Source organism: Nyctibius grandis, chromosome 18 (assembly GCF_013368605.1).
Source record: "Nyctibius grandis isolate bNycGra1 chromosome 18, bNycGra1.pri, whole genome shotgun sequence".
NCBI classification, from domain to species: Eukaryota; Metazoa; Chordata; class Aves; order Nyctibiiformes; family Nyctibiidae; genus Nyctibius; species Nyctibius grandis.
The window spans coordinates 5998044-6023459 of record NC_090675.1 but is presented as its reverse complement, the minus strand read 5'-3'; the positions used below and the strand labels follow the sequence as shown (position 1 = coordinate 6023459).

At 40.1% G+C, this 25416-nt stretch overlaps 1 protein-coding gene across 5 annotated transcripts in view; it reads right to left on the bottom strand.

The window, feature by feature from the left end:
- AUTS2 (activator of transcription and developmental regulator AUTS2) overlaps window positions 1–25416 on the bottom strand; it is a 757133-nt gene that overhangs the window by 309966 nt on the left and 421751 nt on the right. The gene's annotated exons all lie outside the window — the stretch shown is intronic.

Below are 25416 nucleotides of genomic sequence, written 5' to 3'. Positions count from 1 at the left end.
TCGGTGCCACTGACGGTATCAGCAGGCTGATGTCTAATAGAAGCTGCCGATTAGTATCCAAGATACCAGTTAACAAGACAGTTTCTTTTAATGGCTTGTATTGATGAATGAATTAATGAAATCCCACAACTTCTTTATGTGTAGAGAGTACTTGTGACACCCTTGGGCAGCATATAAACCATCTCCACTAATGTTTGTGTTCAGGCTCTCAGCAGGCCCAAAGTCGGAACAGGCTACAAGCACGCCCTTTCACATGCCGTCTAGACAGCCCTGATGGAAACACCTGGGAAGATCCAAAGCTGGTGACTTCAGTGCAGCCAGTACTGGCCCACAGTCACTCCATGTATGGCCCAGTGTTGACATTCAGGAAAGCTGGTAGAGCAAAACCCAGGTAAATAGTCAAAATGTAATAAGACCATCCGAAGTACTGACACTGAGGGGAACTCACACTCTTTTACCCTTGAAATCATAGAATTGACACTTTAAAGCTTCAGTGGTCAACCCACTTCTTTAGGTGTCCAAAAAGATACATATTGAGACAAATATACCGAGAGAAGTTTGTTCCACCTTTAATTAGAAGACCATTAATATCAAGTGCTCAATTTTATTTGCTATCAAGTAAAGCTTTTGCTTTCTAAGGGGCACTTGAACTTTTCTAGGAGCACGAGTACCAGCACACTATTAGAACATGAAGTAAATACTAACAGTGTTAACAGTATTGTTGCCTCTTGAAGTCATATTTGGTAAGTAGGAAACAGGTCTGCATACATATCCACCACTTCGCACTGATAGCAAAAGGTGCAGGTATACAATTGTGTAGCATCAAGATTTGGGTCACAGTACAAGTTACTGCAGTGCTGATACACCACATTGAGTGTGCTGAGACCTGGCCTTCCTAAGGACAAACAGTTTGGTTTGCCTGAATAATCAACTGAACAAAACATAACTTTCTCCCAGGCACTGAAGATGCCATCAGAGCGCCAGAGACTCCCATCAGCCCTGTGCGCTTTTCAGTGACAATTCAACCAAGATGCACCAGGGGTTTGTAAACAGGGCACAGAAACCAGCTGCCCTAACTTGATTTTGGCCAGAACAATTGAGGGCCAACAGCTTGCATGTATGCAAGAATCATACTTTCAGTTGCTAAATAAAATCCATTCCCTTTTTCAGACATGGAGATGATGAGCCCTGAGATCCTGTGCCAATGGTACAATGGAGTTCCAAGCGAGAGATCCCAGAGCAAGGTCAGAGCATGATGAACCATCGTGATGGCACAACACAGTATCCTGCTGTAACAGGCTTCAGCGCTGGAAGGAACAGGGCTGCACTAGTGCAGTACAGCACCCAGGTTAAGGCAGAGACACTGCAGCAGCACTGCTTCCAACTCTGAAACTAGCTCACTTGAGGCCCAGTGCAGGGATATTTGTGTGGTGTTCCAATGTACTGTGTAATCAAACCCCAAGACGAAAACAACTATCAGGATGCACTTTTTATTGACAGGAGATATTAAATTCTGTGTATAAACTATCAAGCTACTCTCTGCCACTTTCTGTCCTTCTCTTTCTTCCAGAAGAGAGAAAACAGAGAGAGTAAAACCTTATTGACTCAAGTCTTTCATCCACTATTTGGGGATAGTTCGTTATGAAGTCACCAGGCATTTGTCTGATTTATCACAAATTCATGAGGGTGTTTAACTCATGAATGGTCACAGGAATGAAGTTAACACAGCTTGTCTAACTGTGAAAGTAAGAGGAATTTGAGAAAATGAGAGACCACGGACTACACTGGTTGAAAAGTAGCAGTTACATGTGAATAGCATGGAGAAGTGAAAAAACAGATCTTGCAATTTTCACAAAATCACAGAATCGTCTTGGTTGGAAAGGACCTCTAAGATCATCGCGTCCAACCGTTAACCCAGCACTGCCAAGCCCACCATTAACCCATGTCCCTCAGCACCACATCTACTCGTCTTTTAAATCCCTCCAGGGATGGTGACTCCACCACTGCCCTGGGCAGCCTGTTCCAGTGCTTGACAACCCTTTCCATGAAGAAATTTTCCCTGACATCCAATCTAAACCTCCCCTGGCACAACTTGAGGCTGTTTCCTCTCGTCCTGTCACTTGTTACCTGGGAGAAGAGACCGACACCCTCCTCACTATAACCTTCTTTCAGGTAGTTGTAGAGAGCGATAAGGTCTCCCCCCTCAGCCTCCTTTTCTCCAGGCTAAACACCCTCAGGTCCCTCAGCCACTCCTCATTAAGACTTGTGCTCCAGACCCTTCACCAGCTTCGTTGCCCTTCTTTGGATTCTCTCCAGCACCTCAATGTCTTTCTTGTAGTGAGGGGCCCAAAACTGAACACAGTATTCAAGGTGTGGCCTCACCAGTGCCAAGTACAGGGGGATGATCCCTGCCCTAGTCCTGCTGGCCACACTATTTCTGATATTTTGAGTATATTAATGAAGAAATTTTTCACAATGAAGGTGGTGAAAGACTGGAGCAGGTTGCCCAGAGAGGTGGTAGATGCCCCATCCCTTGAAACATTCAAGGTCAGGTTGGACGAGGCTCTGAGTAACCCGATCTAGTTGAAGATGTCCCTGCTCACTGCAGGGGGGTTGGACTAGATGACCTTTAAAGGTCCCTTCCAATCCAAACTCTTCTGTGACTCTATGATTTTGCTGTCTTTCTTAACCAGCCAACATGTTCTTCAGGACAAAACACCCCATGCAATCAGCCCTTTAGCAGAAAGATGGAGGGCAGATTTGCATTCCACTAACCGAACAAATGTTAAGAATTTCTTAATTGCCTTAATAGTTTAATTTTATTTGTCTCTAATCTAATTAGTAAAGAGAAGCATGTGCAGGAGGGAGCTGATTGGTGGGAGGGGAATGCCTTCACGTCTGAAATACAGAAAACCTTCCATTCCTACACGGCTCTAGTGTAGTCAGTTCTAGATGTCAACTGATGACTGTTTCCTTCTAATTATCCCACTGCTTTGCTGGACTGTGTTCTTCAAAACTTTCTTTAAAGGCTTTAATAGCAGGCATTCATTTCTGCTACAGATAAGGTGAGTCTAGTTTTTTTATGCATAGTAATTTAATAGGAACCCAGATCTAATTTAATAGATCCTTTATGTCTCTGTCAAAGACTGTTAACATTGATTGGTGCAATGTCTCACAGAAGTCAGTAAATACATTAATCTCTCGAGAGCTTGCGACAACAATTCCGTTAACAGCATGAGCAATACAGATGGACAAACCATTAGTGAATAAATTACGAACTGAACTGAAAACTTACACTAAACCAACTTTGAAAAACTCTGGAAATCAGGGCCTTACTGACATTCCCCGGATCAGTGAATACTACCAAATCTGGACCAGACCTACTGGAGTTTGAGAAGTACCAGGCTGAATTAGTTTTTTGTGCTAACACATTTTACTAAAGTTTCATTTACAAGCACTCTCTCTATATCAGGAGTCCAACCTGCAAAGGAATGGACATGTGATAGACAAACGGGGAGAGACCCATCCTAGCTATGAAAGCTGGCCAAGATAACCAAGCAGGAAACCTATTCATGTTGCTCAGACAGAGGACACACTAGATATATTTGTTATTTATTCACCTTTTTGTCTGTCTACGCTTTCTACAACATTTCACTTTCTGTATGTAACGGTATGGGAAACAGCACGTGGGACTTACTTCCTGCTGGCTGCTGAACATCCACAACTCCAGTTGCTTCAAGAGGCTGACAAAGTGTCCAACCCCTTAGCTGAAGTGCTCAACAACTCCCAGCATAGATTTTTTTTTTCCTCTAAACAACTGGCCATCACTGGTAAATGTACATTAATACAAAGAGGATTCATGCAAATATTAATGATTAATCCAAAAGTATTCTGTGTAGCATATCATTGTGTCCTTTTTATTTCCAAGCCAGCCTATAACAGAGCTTGTGCAGGAAGCAGAAGGAAAGTATCATGGCAGGAATATCAGTGTATTTTGGATGCAAAGCAGAAGCTTATCTGTTTTACTACTGCAGCACCAGAGAAAATCAATTTTGACACAGAACTGCCACTTTACAAGCAAATAACTATACTTTCCAATAACCTAATCTGTGCAAAGCCTACTGAAAATTCCCTAAAGAACCAGTAGTTAAAACCTCCATTAAATCAAAGGGTTTAATATGGGAAGGGAAGAGAGGATGCAGTTTGACTTGGGAATGTAATGGACTCAGTGGGGAAATAAATGTTGTTTTATGTGTACAGTTACAGAATTTGAGAACACAGCATTCATTTCAAAGGGAATTCTCTTGCTGTGCAACTTATTCCTAAACAGATGTGATTTTTGCTTATTCAAAAACATTTAGGTAACAATTACAGCATAATAAATTATAATTGCCATCATCTTCCAGCTATGCTATGACTTCTATGCAAACACAAAGAAAATGTAATTATATAGAACTGTAAATCCTATTTTCAGGTAGCTTAGAGCACTAACAAAACACTTGTTTATTTTACTCAGAATGAACAATACTTTCAAAGCTTATCTATAAAAACGAAAAGGCTGTGTCTGTTAAACAGTCTAACAGACTGATAAGGTCTGTCTCACACAACTACTGCTCAAAGAGGGGCCTAACTCTGAGGAAGTTAATTATCTTTTGGAAGCTTATATTTTACTCTTATGCTTTATATTAGAAGCCTCTTCAAACTAGTTTCTAAGCTGACATTTTAATTAAGCAGGGCATGACCACTGTTCGAACACTCAAGAAAGAGAAAATAACTAGAAATTGACTGAAAACCAAGCTTTTCATGATTGAATATTACAGAAGATCACACATGAACGCAACACTTAGTATGACTATAAATAATCCTACAGCATTTCAGAGAACTATAACTTAGGAGTGGAGTTCTACAAGATAACTCAAAAATAATACCCACGAAGAATGCAACTCTTCATTAAACTTGATAGAGCTTCACCAAACTTCCACAGTGCCTTGCTGATTTCCTCCTCATTTACTTCTGTGTCATTAGAAACCAAGTTCAGTGTTTTATGCTGCAAAACTCTGTGTGTCAGGATCTGCCATTTATTTGTTTTTTTCCAGTGTCCCCTGATCTGACAGTTCGAACTCTGGTTATCAGTACCCAATGTTAATTTGCACTTGCTGCAAATTGTAAAAAATGTTCCTTTGTGAATGGCTAAGTCCACAAAGGGCTGTCAAAGCTTCCTTCAGGTACTCATCAGATTACAGCGAGGTGCGCACTCTCAACAACTAAACAGGGCATGCTCCAGTGGGTGCTAAGGTTGGGAAATCAGTATGACCAGGAAGAGCCTATGAAGTAGTGAAAAATTACTCACAATATAACAGAAGTCCATGATGCTAGCAGGAGGTCACCATGAAGAGACTCAAGGTGCTGCTTACAAAACTAGTAACAAAAAAGCATGTTTTAGCAACAGGGAGAACTTGATTTGGTGTTGAGCCATCCAAAAATCAAAGCATATTCATCTACAAGGAGATACAAGCCATACGATTCTGCAGAAAAACCAGTAGCTCCAGAAGGGATGTGGAGGCTTCAGTTTTTTCATGAAAGATTAAAGACTGCTCCAAAATGCTGGGAGACAGGCAAGGCATCTACGCAGGTTTGCAGCATTGGCTTAATCTGTAAACTCCTTTGCTTTCTCTCTCCACTAAGCAGCAAGGCATCTCAGGATCCTGGAAGCAGCTTATCTGTGCCAGTGCTGTTTGCTTGCTCTATGTACCAGAAAAGGTAAATTACAAAGCAAAAAGAACTCAAGGCTTGAGTGAGTTTCTAGGAAACATCCAAGAGAAGTTGGGGAAAGCTGAGGAAATAACACTAACTTCAACCAAAATGCAGATCTACATGTGGAGTATGTTTCTAGAGACCCAAAGCCAATAGCTAACCCCAGCCCTCACAAGGGAAAGGAGAATGGGATGGAGGGCCCCAAACTCCTACAACATCCTGCTAAATGTTGGCCAGGGAAGCACCACCAGATCTCTCATGGTAAGACTTGCTTATACAAATAACAGTATATAAGAACTACTAATAGGACTCTTCAACTAAAAAGAAACAAAATAGAAGCAACAACATCTAATTACTGATTTTCTTCCATTATTATAACCTGACAATTTCTCTTTCAACAAAGAGACATTCAACATTGTTATTTCAATGACTAATACAGTGTTTCTATGAAGGCTAAAAGAACCCAACACTGAAAAGAAGCAATTAGCCATTGATCTTATCCAGACATAATATTGCGAAATATTGAGTACAGCCTTCCAGTGTGTTAAAAAAACACTAAACACTAAAGCACTAGTGAATCTGAAGTTACTACAGTTACTAAGTACTTGTGCCAAGTGTCCAAAGGGCCTCTGTTATGCTAGGTGGCTGTTTAAAGCTCACGTTGTTCCTCCCTCTGACTATAAGCCGTTCCATCAGGACTATTGCACCAACTTTGAGGTCTGCATTTGGTAAGAGGTAACAACAGCAGGAAGCAGTGAAAACAGAATTCAAATAAAGGAATTTGAAAGGTCTCACAAGCCAGGTTTGCTCCAAGGACTCACTCTTTGGAACAATTTTTCACTGCAGGATGAATTCAGTTATTCCATATGTCCACTACCCTCTTCTTTCCCTATCTTTATTTTATTATTTAAGAATAGTTGGAAAAGATCAGTGCAGTCTTAACTGTATTTATGCTTTGTTACTGCCTCCTATTCATACTATATTGTGATATGATGATTTTCTAGAGGTTGATTGGGAATTTTTTGACAAAACAGGTTTTTTGCCAGGAAATAACAACTCACCAAGACAAATTTGTTTCACAGAGGTGTCAGATTCAGCAGAATTTCACTGGAATACATTTTTAAGGCCCAGGAAGAGATTTCTGATGGTAACAGAGAGGTACAGAATCGCCCATAAGCCTAGTGGCTGCTGCACTTACTTGAAAGCCAAAAAATCCAGTTCCCAGGCTACCTGTATCTCCTAACTGGCAGGGAAGGGCACCAACTTTTGACCTGATTTTTCTAGATGCTGCTTCTGAAGACACATTTCAAAAGTTCTGATTGGATTTCATCCCAGCTTGGTACAGGAACATTTTCAAAACCTTGACAATTTTTGAGAGACAGAAAAAACATTACCTCCTCATCCCATCTCTGTTCCTTTTTAAAATAGAATAAACCCTTCAACAGACCAACTATACTCTAAGGACTACTGTGAAAAAACTTTTTATTTCTATGCTCATGTTATGAAGAGTTATCCTTCAGCAAGAAGTTAAAAATCACCACCTATCCTCCAGTGTCACACTTCTTGGTAACTCTCTCACACTAAAACATGGAATCAGCCACTGAAACTAAGAATGCAGACAGGCTGCGTAACAATTAACATTACTATACATGTCTTTTCTCCTATTGCTAAAGAAATCAACCTTAATATCTTTATTAGACATCACTGAGGTGTTACAGCAGTTATGTTAGAAATCAATTATAAAATGCAACTTCAATTATAATTAAACTTTTATAACTGATACCAGTTTGAAAGCCTGATTCTGAAAAAAAGGAATATAAATTCTGTATTTATTTAATAAAGAATAGTTTTTATGAACAGAATGGGGGTTTTGTTTCTTTTTAAAAATAACAATGGGATTTTTAAAGTGCTTCAGTGATCACAATCCATATCTATGCCATGTGATATGAAGTCTATGCAATGCGATGTGGAGAAACATTACTTTGAAACTTTTTTCTAGAAAAATACAGAAACAATTCCAAGACCTAAAAAAGGTCACCTGACTGTTGGATTTTGATTCTCCCCAGTGAAAGAGAGTTGGCAACATTCTCAGAAAGAAGCCCAAGCCTCATCAGTGACAGGCACTCAGGGTGCCAATCTGCCTGCAGATGATTGAGCCATTTTGTGAATTATTTTCTTAATAGAGAGCCAGGATCCTCTCAGACATGGGACATGCTCCCATGTTGTCACATCCAGGAAGGTGCACATAAAAGAGCTTTCATGCCTCACATACTGTTTTCATGGAAGACTTACTTTAATTCGACCTAAAAATTAACAGGTTGCTGAGTACTCTCCTGAAGAAGACAACCTTATATTTGCATCCCAAGGATTCCAAGGCAGTATTTCAGGCCAACCTGAACTTCAGGAAGGAATGTCAAGGCTGTAAAAGGGATGCTGTCAAGTTAAGAGGTACTTTATCAGCATGAGTTTTAGATACAAATGCTGCTTTTCTCAGAGAAAGAGCAGCAGGCAAAAGAGGAAGGAACTACCATCACTGACAAAATCCAGCTGTCCCCCATCAGCAGCTAAGGTTTCCCTTTCCACCTAATCTTTCATCACTTCTTTTGTTTCCATTAGAAAAATATTTATCCTTAACAAGAAGCCTGAGTTGCATTTAACTTTCTACTGAGTAAAATGAAAATCAAGTTCACACTCTACTTAAATATTTCAAGGAGAAGAGAGGGAAGTTGGTGAAATCAAACAAACAAAAAAGTCTTTGAAAACCACTTATTTTTCCTAAGACCTTAGGGAAAGAGTTGAACTTACAGGAGTCACAGAGTGAAAGAAAACATTTTATCAACTGCGCCACCTGGCACTCTGTCTAATGATTTCAAAAAAACAATAGGGCTGAATGACTGTCAGAAATTCATTTAAACAGTCTGTTAATTTTGATCCTTTACAAAAGGTTAGAAACCAATGCATTTAAAGACCATTGGATTTAATGGGTCTGCTCCATTTTAGAGCTACAGCAGAAGAATCCATTTTCAGGGTTGGAGAAGATTTGCAAATGGTCTCAAAAAGGTGGGTTAAAGCACATTAACTGACCTGGAAACTAAATGATTAAAAAATCCCAGAGAAATTAGGTTAATTTAGAACTCTTGGAATTTCATCAAAACCCAGGACCTCTGGGCACAGCTGTAATACCAGTGAGAGACAACAGCATATTCAGATTGTCTCCTGTCTTCTCTGGTATACAAATACATATGCGTACTCCAAAAGTGGCACAGAATGGGACATAGCAAAGTCAAAGCCACATGCCTGCCAGTCTTTGATCAGGTGTCCACTTCAAACTCCTTAGAACATTCCCTCTTCAGCTACATTCATAGTTAAGTGTTGTTAGATGGCAGAAATGCTTGCAGTGGCAACTACAGGGAACTATTCTTTTGCAAAATTACACATTTAAAGAATTGCTGGATGCATTTTTAATTTGTTATTCTGATAAAAATTAAGAATCGCATCAGGAATCGAAGTAATACCAGGAGACCATATCAGAAACCATGGTAATAATCTCTGATTTGGAAGGATCAGGAAGTTTTTACTTTAATCTAAGACGTGGCTCTGGCATTAAGGAGTTCAATGCTGCCCTGCATTTGGAGTTTGTCTTACAACCTCTTCCCTTTTAATGTATGTCCCTCATTTTGTTCATCTGCTCCATTTTCTGACATGTCAGCATCCTGCTTTAGATCTTTAGTAGATTGAAAGGTGTGCCCTGTGGGTTACACTCTCTCTAAATCATCCACGATGTATTACACTTGGCTTAAATGACCGAGTCTCATTTGCACAATTGCCCTATTAATTTACTCATCATTGATTTACACCCCTTTTGCTGGAAATCCTCCACCAGACCGCTATTTTACATGCACTCTCAAAAGCTCTGTTCCAGTCTTTTTCTCCCCTGTCATCTTCCTTGTCTCATTTCTCTTCCATTTGTCTTCATTCATCTCTCTATCTTCTTCCTTCCTCTCCCTCCCACTGTTCTGTCTTCCTTCTGTTTCTTCTTGGTTCTCGTCCATTTCCCCCCTGCCCGCAAGTCTACCTCCTTGCTTCAGAGCAGCTAATAAATCTACCATGAAAGGCTAGAAACCCCAGAAGATATAGGTGTAAAGGTAGAGGAACGTAAATAAATCAAGACTCCTCATGAAGAAGAGCAACAGCTGTGACTTCTTTTTGGAGAGTTCAAAGACTGATGGGTGACTATCATTACCTTTCTTACCCTGCATCTTTTTGTCTTCCTGAGAGGAGCTCAGTCTCTTAGTTCAGATTTTATGGTTAGTTTTCAGCCCTCTCAATATATCACATGCCCCTGGCCTGGTGCCCTGATTAACAGTTTGCCAAAAAACTGGTAAAGCCAAACACTTGCATCTTTTCTGTCTTTTTCTAAATAGTCAAACTAGTTGGATTTGATAGCTTGCATATAAATGTGCACGTATACATTTTAAAATACAGATAAATGTAACCATATACTAGAGGCATTTTCCATCTTTCACGTCTGTATACTTTGTGTAAAAATAAATTAATAACAGCAACCGTTTCTAAGCTGAAAGACTCATTCAGTTTCTTTCATTCAAAATTTCACCAGAATAAAAGCAGCCAAAGTGCAGAGGGTTAGACTAAGAGGACCACAAATATTTACATATTCATACTGGATAAATAAATAAGCTAACCCTAATGCCACACTCAACAGGGCAAAGACAACAAAAAGGAGAGAGAAAAGCATAAGAGGGAGAGGTTCAAATATCAGAAGACCCCAAAGAGCAGTAAGCACATACGGAATAAATGAACTTCTCACTCTGGAAGTCAGCCACAAATGAACAAAGTCTCAAAATGTCCTTAAAATGCCTGGCCATGCCCTTCCAGCGAAGGCTCAGAATGAGTGCAGCACAGACCTGTGAATCCTGAGAGTCTCGCTGGCAAAATAACACCTGACATGTATCTTTGACAGCCCGAAGGCAAAAGCAAACCCTGCATGTGAGCATTAGAGCCCCATTTTTATTCTTGGCAGAGACACAACACTCACTTCAAGCGCACTGCTTATATTTACAATAAATATAAAACAGCTACGGTTAGGAGTCAGTCAGATTGCTTGAAAGAAAAAAATCCTCCTCTCTATACAAAAGACCACAAGACCAAGCTGACAACATTCTCCACCTCCTAAACCCAAATTAATGGCTAGACTGTGCAGCTATGAGCTGGACAAGTCCACAAACTTTCACCACTTGGTTATTATCGGAAAAATAGCATGTAACTACAAAGTAATTACAGACTTCTAAGGATAATATGCTGCAATAATATAGCATGTGAAGTTACCCATTTTATTCTCAACCTAATTTCCATGTAGTTTGCAATTTTAAGATTTAATAATGTGGCTGAGAAAATACAAATTGCTTGTATTACCCACATATTTACATTGAACTGTACATACCATGTAATTACAGAGTCAACAGTTACTATGGAATTACAGAGTCTGCATAGTTCTTTGTGTCCTCCTAAGTAAAGTGCCAAAAGAATATTTCAGTATGGTGAAGAAAAACCTATAGTGATCCAAAAAAAAAAAAAAGAAAAGGAATTAAACTCCTCTTAGGATCTTTGTCTGGAGAGCATAAGCAAAAATCTCAGTGCAGAAGCACCCACCATCAAATTTCTTTGGTCCCCAAAGTCCTACAAAAGCTCACTCTGCAGTTTCTGATTGATGTTACAGACCTCCACTGAAAGGGTTTTTATACTGCTGTACCTGAACTGCTGTCCAAGAAACTGACTGGTTTTGATTGACTTGTCCTGACCTGCCCTCTTCTTGAAAAATTAAGATGGCAGCTTGCCAGTTCCCTTTGAAGGACAGTGCTTATTTTTCATTTTCTTTACCACTTTTAAAAACACACACAGACAAGACTTACATATGGATGGTTCATCTCTGCTATCTGAAGGTTTGAAGTTTGAAGGTTAGAGCTAATCTTAGCTATGGCATTTTGTGCTGAATTCAAAACACAATTCATTTACAAGAAAATAAGCTTTACTAAGTGATTAGGGAGACAGAACATTGGCTTGTAAGAATACTCCAGGGAAGAAAAAAAATGTTATTTGTGTGAAATAAATAGAATGATGACCATTAAGAACTGTAAAATACAATGACAATATGCTGAGTATAGATAGCAGACTGTCATCAAATCAGCGAAGATTATAGAGGTCTAGAAGACAAGAAACCAAGTTGTTATTTGTGATTTTACCATAATTGTGCAATACGACCTTGGGTAAGTGATTTCTTGGTTACTGGTGTCAAAGATTTGAAGGAGGTTCTTGAGATGTAGGCAGTCTGTCTTGTGGCGTGCCAAAGAACCTCAGGGTAATGCTGGCTATTAGAAAACATTTCCTCTACACTAACATCCTGTATTACCAAATTTCACCAGTTCGTTTGACTTACTGAATAAACCAGCTTGCAAACTCCTTCCTGAGTACTGTTGAGCTTACGATGGGATGCTGAGAACTATCAGAGTTACTTGGGTATCCCAGCTGCAAGGATTTTTATTTCCCCAGAAATGCAATGTTGTATTTGCTAGTGATCCTGAAATCATCTCAACAACAAACATTCAAGTAACAAAGAAATAACTTACTACAGCTCAAATACTAGCACAACCATTGGGTTTTGAGGGAGCGAGAGAGAAAAGTATGTTTATATCTGTCTACACATTAAATCTACATATTCAATCGGCTCCTAAAGACTCCTCTCTTTCTGTCATCCAGGTAAGAAATTATCAGGATGCTTATGTAAGCTTGTGACTATGATCCACTCTGGAAAAGAAACCCTCATCTAGGGCAAAGAAATACCTTAAAGGAAGAGGGTCCCTATCAGGATGCACTAACTTAGTAATGACATCTTGATCATCACAGCTGGCTCTGCCCATGACCACATCAGCTCATGTGACCTGTTTTCTTTGGGTCATGCAAAGATAGAAAACACATTTCTGTGATCCCAAATCACAGAAGTTAAGCTCGCTTTCTGCTTTGGTGGTGTTCATGCTGGGCATAGCAGGACAGTGGTAATAGACCTAGTATAAATCTTGCCAGTGCAAACATCAACATTTTTTTTTAACGTATCTGAGCTTTCAGAGTAAAATTTTACTGGGCCAATGCTTGTCTAAACAATAGATGGTTTTTTGTCTAAAAGATCCTTATTGTGGTTAAACAATTTGTGGTACACACTGCCCTCCTGGGTCTTCCACACAGATGGATCTTACCTGCAAAATATTTTAAATTAAACAAATTTTGGATGCAGTAAAATAAATGGAAATCAACACAAACCACCTCCTTTTGTTAAAGTTGCCAGACACTTCTTACAAGATCCTCTTTTTTCAGTGGATAACAACTTTGCCAAACTTCAAGCCATTTGGGCTGAAATTTCTATGCCAGGTGTCTGCCTCAGGCTGAGTAGAATGTGATCATGTAATTAAGGCTGTATCATAATGCATACACAGAAGGGGGCAAATTAAGGTTGAACAGGCAACCTTAATTCTCACATTTCTTAACTTTCACAGGCTTGACTTTGCAACCCTAATAATGTTCTTTTAATGTAGCTTTTTGTCCGCAATATTAATCCAGAGCTATATTAATTTATAGACATATCCCACTGAGGACTGGATGTCTCAGTGGACTGGTAATAGGATATAAACCCTTCCACCCCTAGGTCACTGGTTTAAATACAGCCTAGGGCTGAGATGACGAGAAGTTATTACCACTGACCAGCTGTTTGGTGGCTTATATGAAATGAATGGGTGATCTGAGTCTCTGCATGCAGGTGCCTACCTTGTACAAATCACCACCGCTACTGCTACCACCCACAGCCCCTAACGGACTGCCAGACTGCCCAAATTGTAACCTTAACTGCCTTGCATATATGTGGATGCACCCACAGTTGTTGGGAGTACTTCTGCAAAACGTGGTTCCTCTTGGAGGAAGGGCTGACATGTGAATATTCCCTCCCTCCAGGAAGACCCCGGACGGACTGCTGAAATACCACAGTCCAGCAGAGCACAAAAGCACATGAGTAATTACACTGATTTAGTGGTGCTATTCATATACACAAGATCAGAACCTTAAGTGCAATATTCAATGAGGATAGAAAAAGCAAGCAATACCACAAACTGAGCAATGGCTGTGCTTCCATTAAAAGAAGAACATCCTGAAAATTTGCTCAGCAATACACTTAAGAAAAATGAGTAAGGAATCATATCAAAACTTAATTTAGCCTGTCTGGTGCTGGGAAACATGAAGCACTCATATCACTTCGAAGTGGAATTCTGCAAAAACAGGGACAGTCATGCCTGAAGGAGGAAAGCTGAACTGCTTCCTCCACCTCCTGAGGCTACGCTAGAGGGAGCAGAGCTTTACATCACACCGAGACCTCGCAGGAGATATTTGTTGAAGGATCTACTGTGGAACTTCCACAATGCGAACCATAATCCTCACAAACTGCACAGACCCCTCTGCCCTCCAAGGAGGGAAATTTTGCCACGTAAGCAACTAAGTTCTTCCTTTTGGGAGCAGAGAGAAGTGTTCTGCGACTGTTCTCAGTGGGGGGAGCAGGGTCTGAAAAGAAAGCACTAAGCTACTGGCAAAAGCAAGTTACAGAGAAACCACGAGAGACAAGAAAGAAAACAGAAAGGATTAGGAAGAAAGTAAACGCCTTTTCTCCAGAGCAAGAGACAACCTCAGCCTTAGTCCTGCCTCTAGAGTCACGGTAATTTAAGGCAAGAAAACATACACAGAAACAGTGTCCTTCAAAACCTCTTTTGCAGTCGTCCATTTATCACATTCCACGCTCTCCAGTCACAAGCCCTCCAAGTCACGAGCTTCAACCCACTGGCTACCTACTCTCATGATCTGAAAATGTCACGCTTACCCGCAGTGCTGACACTGGTACCCAAACCAGATAACCCAGGCTGTAGAGCCACAAAACTTATTTTCATCCCAACAAGAGTTTTAGAAATATTACAAATCACTTAGCTTTGTTTTGCTTTCTATTTACTACGTTCATGTTCCTTTTGAGAGGGACACATTAATAAATACTGCACCCTGATACTCCAAATGGTTTCAATCACACTATTTTCTGTATTCAGCACTCATACGCCTCCCTTACTACAGTACATAAATGATATAAACTTCTCATCAATAACATAAAAAATTCATACTCTGTCTACAATGCAGCTGCTATCACAGGTTTATGTCAACAATCGTCCTGATTTTTAATAGCATAAATGTTTAAAGAGGTAGCAATTCCTGTAAAGTATCTGCAGGGATATTTAGAGCCGACATATGCCAAAACAATCCTGTTCGCATACAGCAGACATTGTGGCTCAGCAGGAAAACAATGTTTATCCTCACAAATGTTTACCCTGCTTTAGTCATTAAAATGCTCCAAATGGATGGCAAAGGAAGGGGAGCGGATGATGTCGTTCCTTACCTCACGGTTGCCCCTCTGAGCAGAGAGCACCAACTCATGCATATTACAGCTGAGCTCTCTCTTGTACTGTGCACCTTGATGCCAGCCTCACAAAATTATTCGCCATCTGACATCTATAAGGGTTGGATTTGCTCTTTGCTATAAACATACAGAGACAGGCAACTTGCAAATGCTTTTATGCTTCATAATTCTAATGAGTAGGTTGTCCTTTAATTTTCTCCTTATCATTAAAAAAGAATCCCTCAACTTCTCTTTTTGAGGGGTTCCTACCTTAACAAAACAACACAAACTCTTCCGTTTAATTTCTTCTACTTGCTGCCAATTGCATAGGGCTTTAAGCTATTAAAAAAAAAAAGCTTTGCGTACAGGTAGCATAAAATATTTATTTTTAATCTAAGCAGGATTTCTTTACCTGCTGTGAAGCCACAGCTTCTGTTTAAGGCTTGCTTTATCATCTGTGTGTCAAGCTGAAACCATTTCTCTCATGATCTTTCATTCTAGCTTTAAAAAGACTCCTACCAGACCCCAGCTGACACGTGACTTCTAACTCCCGCTTGAAATTTTCCTTCTGCCTTTTCCCCCACCACCACCCGACAACCCACAACCTGGAAGTTCTTCACTTGAACAGATGGTTTATAAAAATCTGGGACATGCTCATATGATTGAAAATTGGATTCCTATAAGCAACATCTCATGTAACAATTATGTGAGCAGTTGGTCAGAACGGTGACCCAGAAACTGCCCTGTCTTTCCACTCTTGCAGCCTCAGTAAAGCATTTCCAGTCCTTTACTGGATGTCTGACCTTGTGCAGCCAGAGACTGTGATACAGCTAAATCTGTGTGAGCAGATTTCCACTGCTTTCTGCACAGTTCAGCATGGATCCACGTCCTACAGCAGACCAATACACTGCTGTAAAAGCATGTCCTGATGAACACCATTTTTAAGGTCAAAATTGAAAGTATTAGAAGTATAAAAACAACCCTATGCTTCCCGTTTGTTTACTACATAAACAAGACCAAATTCTCCCAGATTCTTTTCACAAACTACTGCATTTCACAAGGTGCAAAATCATAGTCCCACCTGCTTGTCTCTAGGTTGGATGGAGAGTCTGCTGTTGTTGTTCAGAAGAAAGCGGCAATCTAACTGACAAATACTGAATATCCACAGCTCCATTCAAGGACAAAAAAGCAGTACACTACTGTGATCTATAAAAAAAGGACTTTCAAGTCAAGTATCAATTTATATGTAGCAAGAAACTTTGGTTTAGAACTAATACATTTCCTGTCCCAAAGCAGAAGCAAAGTCAGAAAACGGGATGGTGAAAGATTTGTCAGCAGAGTGCACTGTTATTGACCAGTATTTCAGAAGTATGTTGCTTCTTTGTATATGTGGACACAGCTGGAGGAAGATGTCTGATGAGCAGGGTAGAGGAACAAGGTTGGAGGAGCTTGGCGCTGGCTAAGAGGGGTTACATTTGGGGGAGTTACAGGAAGGGGAGATGACAGTAGTGAAGCAATATCCAGAAGGGGAGAGTCATGTGTCTGTAAGTACTGGAATTGCAGAACTGGACAGCTTTGAAGACCTGGACAGGGCTGGATATGGATGGGAAACACAGGGCTGTGGCTTAAGACTTCTTAGGGAGCTAAGAAGGCATTTGAAAGAAACTTAGTGGAGGCTTTAGATGCAGTAAATGGATGAGACTTAACCAGTACAAACATAAAAATCTCCCTTATATTTGAAGATTAGACTGGCCCAAGGAAAAAAATATTTTTTTTTAATGCACTCCCTGCCAAAAAATTACTTGGTCTGTCTCTGGAAAGGTAGCAGGATGTGTCCTGCTAAACAGACAAGTGTGAGTGACAAAGCAGCCCTACAAGCCTCTTGCTCCTGTGTTGTTCTCTGTGGTGCTGGGGAGGACACTTCCCCTCTTGTGGTTCCTGTGAGCAGTGGGTGACCACTGGGACCAGTCTGGTTCATGGGGGTCTTGTTCAGGTGCAGGACTGCAATCCGATTTTTCCTCTCCCCATTTCAGAATTTAAGATTGTGCCAAAAACCACTGAGAGAACCCTGAAGTTTTCCCTTGCTTCTGAATACGTGCAAGGGGCTGGTCTTTATTTAGTACTAAAACTGCAGACACATTATATCAAAGGTAAATATCAAGCAGAGAGTCAACATCTCCATTACCAAAACCCAAGCTGCCTCAGTAGCAATCGAACACCAACATCTCACAATTATTTTAAAACACTTCAAGACCTTATAAAACAGGGACTTAGAAGAAACACAGCACCATTTTAACAAGCTAAGTTTCCTGTCACACACAGGCTTGATTCCTGTCAGTGCAACACTCATTTTAGTCTGATTAAGTTGCTGTGATGAACTTCAGAGTTTAGACTGCCCTTGAGCCTCACATCTATCTGATCTTTAATTCTACTACCCGCTCATTTCTTGCTAAGCACACAATTCTGAGTCCCACTGGAACAGCCTCATTCAGGCTCTGCATCAATATGTTCAGTGCTGAATTCATTTCTGCAGGGAGCCCAGTAAATCTGAACTTTCCAAAATCATTTGGCCCCTATTACTAGTAAGCACTGCTCTTAAATAGGTTGTAACTCCAGCTAATAGGCTCCATAATCATAGCTGAATTGAACAAAAGGGTCCAGTATGGGCTGCCATCAGTCATTTTTATTCCCAATCAAATGCACTGCATAGAAGGGAACTTTTTTTATACTTCTGGATGCTGAAACTAAGAAACTCATTTCACCTGAATGTAGTTTTTTTCTTAATAAAAGTAAGACAAAAGGCTTCCAAGGGTATACAGAAGGTCCAACACAGCACTGATGCAAGAGCTGAAACTGGTAACCTTTTCACCTTGCAAAATGGCAACAATCCAGAATACAAGGAGACAGGAAAAACATTAAGATGCAAAGCCCACATAATGAAAAATTCCAATACTGAGAGACACATCTTCTGCTATTCAAAGAGAACTGACTGTAACTAAACCTAATGTAAAAGAGTTAATGATAGAACTGCTTACATCTTGATCACATTTCCATGAAGACAAGCTTTGTGATATTGTTTCGTCTAGTGAAAAAAAAATAGAAGCCACCATCTAAATCTTATCATCGAAATTGATAGTGTTTACTTAAAGCTTATTCCAGCTTTGCTGACTTCAACAGATATTGAAGTCTCCAATAAATCTATTTCAATGGGTTTTTACAACTCTCTTCTTTCTCAACATACACTCTGGCCTCCCTGATCTATATCAGTGGACAGAAGACCAGATTTTTGTTTATGAATATCTAGAAGTTTCATTGCTGTCTGCTGCAAAGCCTGGTATAAAAATGAATAGCAAGTAAATAAAGCAAAAAAGGAACTGATTTATCTTTCTCTCTTCTGCGAGGCAGCAGAGCCGGTCCTAGCTCGCACCATATTTTTTACATACGAGGCAACCTGCTACAAAAGGTAATGCAAGAAAGCTCCTTCTGCGCACTGGAAGGCTCACCTTGCACAGACCGACACTGCCAACACCATGGGGACTTGCTTTTCCCCACTGCAGAGACTGCAACTTCCCCCACCGCTCCAGGCTCTAATAAACAGTCAGACTCAGAGACCCCTTGGTGATTCTTTCAAGACCAAACACTGAGGGTTGGTCCCCAGCTGACACCAACTGCTGTAGTCATGGCTTTAAATTTTGTACTCTTATCAGCACTTCTAACTACTTTGGGTGCATGTGGATTAATAGACAGGCCAAGGGATATGTCCAGGTTAATTAGGCATATCCTATTGTTCTACCACAGTATTGTATCTGACAGGGAAAGAAAAACTGGGCAATTGCAGTAATAACATGGAGGAAGAGGAAATCAGACGAATTGGTGAATGCACACAGCGTGGGGCACCAGGTTTCAGATGTTTTGTAGGAGTACCTATAACGGAGGGTATACATGCATATACTTCACTTCAAACATAAAAGAACAATAAAAAAAAAGGAACTGACGAATTTTTGAGGCTTCAGTCAGGTGAGATAGTATAGAGGAACAAGATCAAATCCTCAAAACTGATTTTAAATAAGTAAACAAAGTTTAAAAAGTCAAAATCAGTAGTTCTACCAAATGACTAAAATGGTGATGATTTTCTTAGCCACAAAACTGAAGGTGCCCGATATTGGTATGGTGTTCACTGGTTTAACCACAGTGAGAATCCAATAGGAATCACAATAGCTGCAACTGATACAAAGCGGTACAAGACATGAAAGAAGCAGACTGAGCTCTGCTCAGTCATGGAAAACTGCCCCAGGTGGAATATACAGGAAGACTGATAAAGATCTTAAATCAAAGTAGCACGATGGAAAGAAATCACCACTGATACTCTCTTCTGCTGTCCAGATGATTCAAAACTTTTTTCCCCCCATACATACACATGAAAATAAGAGGAAGATTTTGAAACCTTCACATTCTACCATCCCTTGTCCTACCCACTACATGCCCTAGAACAAATTATACTCTTCTCTGTTCAACAGTAGCTTGTGGAAAGACCCTTCTCCTTGCTCTCCTAAGACATTCCTCCAGATTGAAAAATCCCACGTTTCTAACATTTCTTCCTCAGAAGTAGCACCACAGCTACTTTCCACTGTCTGGAGACCATACACAAGGTAGAGCAGAGGAGTTCATCCTCCTGCTCTGTCTGGCACGTGCTGTGGCACGACTCAGCAGCAGGGGAAGAGGGCTTGTTGAAGCCCATCCCCACTGTGTGACTCATACACGTGGCAAATCCACACGTCCATGACACAGATGGAGAAGCAGATTCTCAACCACGTGGTACGAAAGTAGTCAGGGACACTGGGGAGTCAGTAGGGGTGACAAAGGCAGCAGGGCTATTGCTGCAGATGAAGGCACACCGACCACGACATACAATTGCACAGACCCGTGCATAGATATAACTGACGTTATTAGTCTCCTGCACTGCTAAATACTAAAGTATAACCATAATGACTACCTCTTTAAAGCTGCAATAAGGGAAAGACAGAAAGGTACACTGATACAATTCAACTCAATTATTTTTAAACAATATGTGATGGATTTGCAGTCTGCCATTGCATAAAAGACAGGCTCATTTTCTACAAATGCCCACAAAGAGAAATGATAGAGCTCAGCACTATAGCACGGCATATTCCATTAGGAATTAAATCTCTTCTCTCTGATGGTCCCATCCACATGCTTATTGGATGGTCTGCTGCTTTCATCTACATTATTGTTATTAATTTATGAATGGGACTAGAATTACAGAAGATGAGTCTAAGGTGAGGCTGTATTATAATAATAAATGAAAGAATGACTCCTGTTTACTTTCAAAATATTTCATAGCTAAAATGCTTACTGCATTTTTAACTGTGACATACTTCCTTTAGCTGGTTTCGGTTTTGAAGTAATGATATAAAATTCATTTCATCTCTTTTTCAAGCCTGACTCTTTCATACATAACATCAGGCTTGTCATATCTGAGGAATTATTAAAATAAGACGAAGCCTGCTGTATCTGAGCAGAAAAGCTTCTTTGAGCTGGCGTCCTCAGGAGAAAAGCAAGCTCAATCTCATTAGTTGGTGCTGAGAAGGCGTCCTAGTCACTAGGTTCAAGGTGATGAAAGATTAGGGCGTTTGGCCTCGGCTCATTTTGTATGCAGCTCACATCACTCCCTGCCCGTGAACACGAAATTACATTGAACCTGGGGAGTCTAACTCCATTAATTTTAAATGGAAGATTAATTTAACAATATGCGGCAGATATTTGTTACAAACCTATCATGTAAAAGTGACGGTTAGCAATAAATTGTGGTGACTCACACTGGCCGGTGGCCCTGGCTCATATAAATCAGAAGGCATTTATACATAATTGCTGTTTTTAAAGACAGGGATATGGGAGATATGTTTCTTTGATGAAAGATTGGGTAACTCCATTCAAGGGAACAGCAGCCAATATTAAAGCTACAGCGTCTCTTTTGAAGGAGATGCTTTGTTTAAGGGCTTGTAGGACTATAAAGCACAGTTATTGCCTTTTCCTTAACCTATGCTTAATTTTTTTTTCTTAGATAAATAATTTTCATTGATTTTCATGAAATGTCTGTAAGAACAACGCAGAAATATTTTACATGAGATGAGGATAAGAGGCATGCTTTACGAACGTGCATTACTCTGCACACAGTGCATGCGGGCTGTCACCTGGGACTATGGAGAAAACACAGAGTCTACACTTAAACAAAGGTTAACTGTGGCCCGATTTTTTCTGTCAACTTTTTCACTCCTGAACAACACACACAATTAAAAGAGGTTCTTTTACCTCTTCTGCTTGCTTATTCAGCTTGAACAAATGTATATCCTCACATCTCTATAATATGTGAACACCTTGAAAACATTCGTGTATTTAAACAACTTTGTGGAGAATAAAATTATTATCCCCCTTTTGTGCATTGAAGACTTGAGGCACAGAAGAGCTCAAGGCCCCATTTAAAAAAAAAATCTCTAGGTATGTAACATGCATGTAGGTGTCTAGTGGAACACCTCTGAGATTCAAGGTCCTAGATTAAAGTACCCCATCCTTTTTCTACTCCCACTTCCACTACCGATGGGACAAATAACAACTTTCTGTTATCTTTTTGAGGAAAAATTAATAGTTTTGTGATCCACTAATACTTTTCCTTTGAGAATGGAGGAGAAGAGTGGCGCAACCTTACAGATTCAGTACGGTCAAGTGAGGCCAGTACAGCATGAGATACATGTCTATGTGGAAAGCATAGGTTGGTATTTCCAGCCCTGGCTTACTGCTTGGCTAACCAGACAGAAATCCTACTCCAATACTGGGTTTGTGACCATCTGTGGTTTGTAATTTTAGGATTTTGGATGTTTTTGGTACTTATTCAAAAGTACATAAAAATTCTAATTTAAAGCAGTATGGTCCCCTGATACATTCACATAGATATCCTCCCCGTGGTAACACCACACACTGCCCTGCCATACATTATCACCACCAAGCTTTATAAACTCGTAGTAACTGGTGATTATCTTAATACGGATACAGACTATGGGATTGTGCTGTATGACTTAAGGAGGATAACAAGAGATAAACTATTGTGCACTTGCTTTTGAATACAGCCATACCAAAACACTTGCAGAAACTAGACAACATTAAAATAAGGTTTCTCAGACCCTTTTTTCCTCCCTCCACAAGACAGGTGAATGCCTACTCTAACCTGGCTGCCAATAATCCTTTCCATATGGTGGAAAAGAGAAATGTAACCTCAAACAGACATGGGTAGTAGGGAACAGCATTACAAAATTTGGGAAGGTGACTGAACTGCGGGTATCGTGCTTTGTTTCCAGCTTTGCTGCTGTGTGGTATGCCTGTGGGCAAGTCGCTTTTATTTAATGCTTATAAATTGCTACGAGATCTTCAGATTGAAAGGGCCACTAAAAATAAAAAGTTGGACTGGCAGTTTTACTGACTAGTCTGACCTGTAAATGGAGAGAAATCACTCTGCATCAGCTAGTTCATTGTTTGATAGTATTTACACCAACTGCATGCCACAGCATACAGCTTCAGAGAGCAAAGAAATTCTCAGATAAATAAATAGCTCTTCACATAAGCAAAAAAAAAAATCAATTGAAAAAAATTACTGTTGATATTTGAATGAATAAAATTGATGCAGAATAACTACACAGAAAAAGAGCACCGTTGCTTTAAATTCAGTGCCAACACCCAGGTTCCCAGCAATTGATGCCACTAACTCATTTTTGCACTTTAATGTTAAATTTCTTATGGGACCACATCACCTAATTAGAGGAATTGATAACTGCACTGTTCCATAATGAGGCCAATACATTTCAAAGTCATTAAAGATAACCAAGGCAATAAGTCTGTGTTTAAGCGGCGCTTCCTTAGATTTCACAGCCTGCATGTCGCTAGCATAGGAAAAAGCAATCCCTGCCTAGTCAACTGTAAATGCTGGGTTATTGGAATCTTTAAAACAGGCAGCAAGGAGAAAATTACATGGCCAAATCTCCTTTTTCCAGTTAATGAAGAATTAAGACTCCCATTTACCATATTAGAAGGTTCATCAGAGGTCTCTACTCTCCATAGCTTGTGTTTGACAGCAGTGTCAATTTATCCGAGTCAGAACGCAGAAGTGCATGACAGTACGTCATTCATAACTGTCACATCTACTTATCTCTCTCATTGTCACACTGCTAACGAAATTCAGGCCATGTTTTTCTGATCATGGCCTCTTAAAGGGAAAAGGATCCCCTTTCATCACAGTAAACTGACCGAATCGTGGCTCTAAAACTAGCATGCTAACAAATGACCACAGTTATAATAAGGATAGATCATATAACTTTGTAGAACCAGGGAAGGAAAAATAGCATTTCCCAAAGGCAGGCTTCCAGCAAGACTGTCCCTGGCTTCAGAAGTAAGAGGCATTAGTTTTTGGTGATAATTAGTAGAGGGATGGATTTATTTGATATTCTACCTCGTGTCTGTAAGATCTGTTCAGCTACATTTGGCATCAAAGTAAAAAAAGTAGAGTGACTTTATTGAAAGTCAATGGTCAAACTTCTGTTGGCTTCAAAAGCACAGGATGGATTTCTACAACTGCAACGGACAAAGAATTCAATAAAATTAACATTACGGCATTTGTTGTCTTGGCTAAGGGAGAATGCAAGTGGTCTATCAAAACTGTCTCAAAAGATCTTCTGCTACAAGAACATGGGCATGCTAAAGAAGGCCAGAAATTCTCTTCTACAAATCAAAGAAGCATCCCTCTAAAATAAAAATAAATAAATCAAAACTTTAAGCACAACTGAAAAGGTAAGTTAACAGTTAAGGAAGACACAGAAACAAAATCACCTGAGCAAATAAATGGAACAAAGCAGCATTGAGAGGAAGGGCTATGACTGAAAAATACAACAGTCTGCATAAATATTATGAATGTACACAGCTGTATTGTAAAGCGAGAATGCAAGAAACAGTCATGTTTTAAGAAAGAAGCTTCCAGAATTGTGTCATCGTTTCCCCCACAAGAAATGTACATCTTCCCTCTAATTCCAGTTGCTCACACAACCTAGCAGAGGGAGGGACCTAGCCCGATCTAAGTAGAGCAATTCCCATCCTTAATATTTGTTTCTCTTAATCATCTTTCCAGAACACTTTAGATACAAATGTTCTGATAAACTCAGTGCCTCTCTTAACTACCTAGCCTCTCCTAACTTCACTGCTCCTGGATGGTGATGAGATGCAATCCATATCCCAGTATGCTCAACCAGGGAAATGAAAAAGCCTTCCCAGTGCCCTGCCCTGTAGATCTATCAAAGCCTTCTGCAGCCCAGAGAACAATGAGGCTCAAGAATTCTTCTTCTAAATTCGACTCAAAAGCACAACCCTTTCCTGCTATTCAATGGCACTTCTATAGGAAAAGGACCCCCCAGTTACTGTACCACCAAACTTCCCGAGACTTACAGGACAATATGGTTTACCATAGAAAACTATGTATCTGCCCAGAAGCGCAGAGGTTAAGCGGGCACCGTTCTGTATGTGGAACTTGGCTGCTGGGTTTTATGAACAGGGAAACCAGGCTGTTGTCAGTGCTGGAAGGAAGCACTGTCCTGCATTTGAGGGCAAATACATGATTTAGTCTATTCTGAAGAAAGCTATTTTCCCAAATCAGAGACTCCAAAAATACAACTGGAAAGGAAAGTGGATTCACACCGTAGCACCAGTTTTTAAGAAACTAACGCAGCAGGCTTCAGGCACTAGGGAATGAAAGGACTCGAGAAATTCTTGAAGAGGCTGGTCGTATAAACTTGAGAAGTAGTTTCTCTTCAGAGGAAACTTTTCTTTCACAATATTTCATGAGAGGGTTTTTTTTTCACTAGAGCTAACATAATAGACCACAAGGAAAACGGTGCCCAATTGGATCAAATTACTGGTGAAACAATGCAAGTGAATGTGCATTTAGGTCTGCAGTTCTGAAAACTTCAAGAACTAAAATAAATTGCATGACCCCCTGGCAACTTCCACTAGAACTTATGGGTACAAATTGTTTGCCTCAAGCTGGGTGAAATATACATTCAAATTCAGGCTCTTGAAGGAAATTATTAAGTAGAGCCATATTAGCTTTCTCTGAAGCA